Source organism: Chaetura pelagica, unplaced genomic scaffold, assembly GCF_000747805.2.
Source record: "Chaetura pelagica isolate M959 unplaced genomic scaffold, ChaPel_1.0 scaffold814, whole genome shotgun sequence".
Classification (NCBI taxonomy): Eukaryota; Metazoa; Chordata; class Aves; order Apodiformes; family Apodidae; genus Chaetura; species Chaetura pelagica.
The window spans coordinates 28892-32901 of record NW_009953182.1 but is presented as its reverse complement, the minus strand read 5'-3'; positions in this window follow the sequence as shown (position 1 = coordinate 32901).

Below are 4010 nucleotides of genomic sequence, written 5' to 3'. Positions count from 1 at the left end.
CCCCCCCCAACAAATCCCTTCTCGTTAAGTGGAAAAATTAGAAACTGAAGCAAAGAGTGAATGATTAAAGGACAAAATAACGCTTCGTATAAAACCACAGAAGGAAAATAATTGGGGGTGGGAGGAGGGGGGGGGATGAATTGGGTCTGCCTGTGAAACTGCTGATAAAACCATAGAAGTGGGGTCAAAAAAGGGTCTGATTTACTGGGTTCCTTCAGCATTTTTGCCCAGTAAACGTTCAGGTGTTGGGAATGATGGAATTTCATCCATCCATGGCGGGAAGGGGGAGCTGTCCCAGGAGCAGAGTCAGGCACAGAAACCACCCCCCTGCCAGAACTGGAAGAAGAGCCCATTTAGGTACCAGGGGAATCATTTCTACCCACCTTTCCAAGCCATTTCCTTGGAAAACCATCGGTTTTGCTGGGAATTGGGTCGTCTTTTAGGCTGGGAAGCAAAAATCCAGCTCTTTTCTTCCTCCACAGAGGGTTGCTCATGTGCTGCTCCATGAAAACCAGGCAGGGGAAGGGAAGGAAACCCTGGAGATGTTAATGATAACCATAATTCTGGGAGATTTGTTTGTGGGGACTCAGCAAAGCAGCAGAAATGGTTCAAATAACACCCCAAAATGTGCCATTTTTTGACCAGTTCCCTCCACCCTTTGCTCTGGGAGGTGATTTAGAAGGAAAACGTGTGGCTGGAAGGAGGAGTCTGGTGGGTTTTCCTGCCCTTAAAAGGAATTCTAACCAAAATATTTGGGATTTGGAGGGATAACCTGGAGGTGCAGCCCGCGGGGGAAGATGATTTTGCTTCTATTTTTAAAACCAGCCGAGAGAACACCAAGGAAACAGCCCAAACATCCCAGGAAACGTTGGCTCAGCCTCTGGGGAGGAACCCCATGAGGTCACCTCTAACCTCATTCCAAGCTTCATTTTTTAGCTTGGAGACATTTTTAAGAGGCAAAAAAAATAATAAATAAATAAACCCAAACCCAAAACAACCAAGATTTTTCAGAGATGGTGAAGGAACTGCTAGGATCCCAGGAATTCTGGGTGGATTCCAAGGGGTTTTCACAAAACTGGTGCCTGTGTATTTGTCCTGTTTTGTTTTTTTCTTATTGAAAGTGGTTTGAGTTGTAAAACGTTTGGTTTTGTTTGTTGTGATTGTGGGGTTTTTTTTGGAAAAACAAAATGGAAAGCATTGATAGTTTGAATTAAAGCCCTGGGATTCAAGGTTAAATAACCAAATCACCATAAATAGCCCCAAAGTGCAAGTTTTTTGAAGGGATGGAGAACGGGGGAAACAACAGAGCCCAGAGGGTTGGGATCAGTGGTGCAGAGTCCAGATGGACACTTGCTGGTTTTCCCCAGGGATCAGTACTGGGACCAGTAGCAACCAGATGGAATGAAACAGATTTTCTTGGTCATGGTTGTTCTGCTTGGGCAGGCGCCCCAAAATATGGGACACTGGGGACAGGAGGGGTTGGGTGACACATGCAAGAGACGGGTCACCCAGTTCCTGGAATTCCCATGGCTGGATTATTCCACAGAGGTCTGGAAAAGAATGAAGAACCTGGTTTTGAAGGTTGGGAGGAATCTTGTTGGTCTTCCTGTGGTGTAATGATCCCACCAGATGGAGCAGAACTGGGGTGTTGGGATCTGGGGGCAGCAGATCCAAGTGGGAATCCCACAGCTCCAGTCCAGGGCGTGCCATATTCCCACAGGTTCTGCTGGTACCGTGGGGAGCTGGGCAAACCAGGATTGTCCTTCCAGGTTCCCACTATGGAATGTTAGCTGGTTTGACTGGAAATGTCCCAAGGTCAGGCCCAGCCTGTGGTGCTGCTAATGAAGGGCAGAGCAGCCCTTGGGATTAGCTGCTATTCCGGGAGGGACAGGGCTAAAAAGGGGCTGCAGGACAAGGAGTCAGAGCTGCCAGGTGGCTGCTTAGAGCAGAGGGATAAATGGATAATTCCTGCCTTTCACTTCCAATTAAGCAACTCCCTTTGTCTTCATCGAGGGAGGGAATGAGGGAGGGAGGGAACAGCACCTTCCTGAGCTCTGAGATCACCTCTTCAATTTCATTTCCCTCCTCAGAACACTTTGGGTCAGGGGCTCACCAGCTTCACAGCAAAGAATTTCTTCCTCATGTCCAACCTCCATTCTTCTAGGGAAGCTGTGGCTGCCCCAGCCCTGGAAGTGTCCGAGGGCAGGTTGGATGGGGCTTGGAGCAGCCTGGGCTGGTGGGAGGTGTCCCTGCCCATGGGGGGGTTGGATCTAGATGGTCTTTATGTTCTCTTCCAGCCCAAACCAGGCTGTGATTCGATGATTCCACAAGCCAGGCTGGGAGAGTTGGGGTGTTGAGCCTGGAGAGGAGAAGGCTCCAGGGAGACCTTAGAGCAGCTTCCAGGGCCTGAAGGGGCTCCAGGAAAGCTGGGGAGGGACTTGGGCCAAGGGCAGGGAGGGATGGGATGAGGGGGAGGGATGAAAAGTGGGAGAGGGAGCTGGAGGTTGGAGCTGAGGAGGGAATTGTGGAGTGTGAGGGTGGGGAGAGCCTGGGCCAGGTTGGCCAGGGAAGCTGTGGCTGCCCCATCCCTGGGGGTGTTGAAGGGCAGGTTGGATGGGGCTTGGAGCAGCCTGGGCTGCTGGGAGGTGTCCCTGCCCATGGGGGGGTTGGATCTGGATGATCTTTCAGGTCCCTCCAACCCAACCCATCCCATGATTCCATCAAGCTGCCCATCCCCGTGGGTCTCTCAGAAACCCAGGGCGCTCCAGACGATGTCGCCTCAGAACAAAGAGGGAGGGGGGAGGAAGAAGAAAGAAAAAGACCAACAACCCACCGTCCCAGGGAGGTCGGGACTCGGAGGGACAGAACGTTCCTTCTTTTCTGGACTTTTCTCTGCCCCTGACATGATAAACAATCCTTTTGTGTCCGGGATAAACAAGGGCTCGGGACAAAGGCGGCGATTCAGGCGGGATCAGCTGAACGCGCCGCATGACGGGCCCCGCTCCCACCCTTCCCAACCCTCCTCTCCAGGGAAACCTCCCTATTCCCGGTGCTTCCCGCCATCCCGGGGGTCTTCTGGGTTGGTTTTGGATGGACGTGACCTCCTGGCCCCAAGGATCAACCAACCAATCAACCCACCCCCCCTTGCAATGGCTCATTTTTTGGCCCCGGTGCCCACAGCGCTGGGAATTCCGAGCGCTGGGAACGCCGGGCACAGGTGGATGTTCCATCCCAGCCCCCCCCGGCGTGGAGGGGGGTGTTCCCTGCTTGGGGGGGCCCCACGGTGGGGCCACTGTGTTTATGGCAGCGATTCCCAGCGGGAATTGGCCTCCGGGGATCAGGTGCCTTCCCCGAAGCCTCCTGGGTCGGGGGGCACGGGCCCCATGCTGGGGTTATGGGCCCCACAAAGGTCCCACAAATGGGGTGCAAGCCCCAAACTGGGGGTTCAGGCCCCACACAGGGGGTACAGGCCCCACAGGGGCAGTTTTAGGCCCCACAAATGCCCCAGAAATAGGGTACAAGCACCAAACTGGGGGTTCCAGGCCCCACACAGGGGGGTCAGGCCCCCTACTGGGGGTTCAGACCCCATATTAAGGGGGTTCAGGCCCCACAGGGGGGTTCAGCCCCACATTCAGAGAGTTCAGCCCCACATTCAGGAGAGAGTTCAGACCCCGCATTGAGGGGGTTCCAGCCCCACAGGGGGGGTTCCGGCCCCACATTGAGGGGGTTCAGCCCCACATTGAGGGGGTTCAGCCCCACATTGCAGAGGTTCAGCCCCACATCCAGGGGGTTCAGGCCCCACAGGGGGGTTCAGCCCCACATTCAGAGAGTTCAGACCCCGCATTGAGGGGGTTCAGACCCCACATTGAGGGGGTTCCAGCCCCACAGGGGGGGTTCCGGCCCCACATTGAGGGGGTTCAGCCCCACATTGCGGAGGTTCAGCCCCCCATCCAGGGGGTTCAGCCCCACATCCAGGGGGGTTCAGCCCCACATCCAGGGGGTTCCCGCCC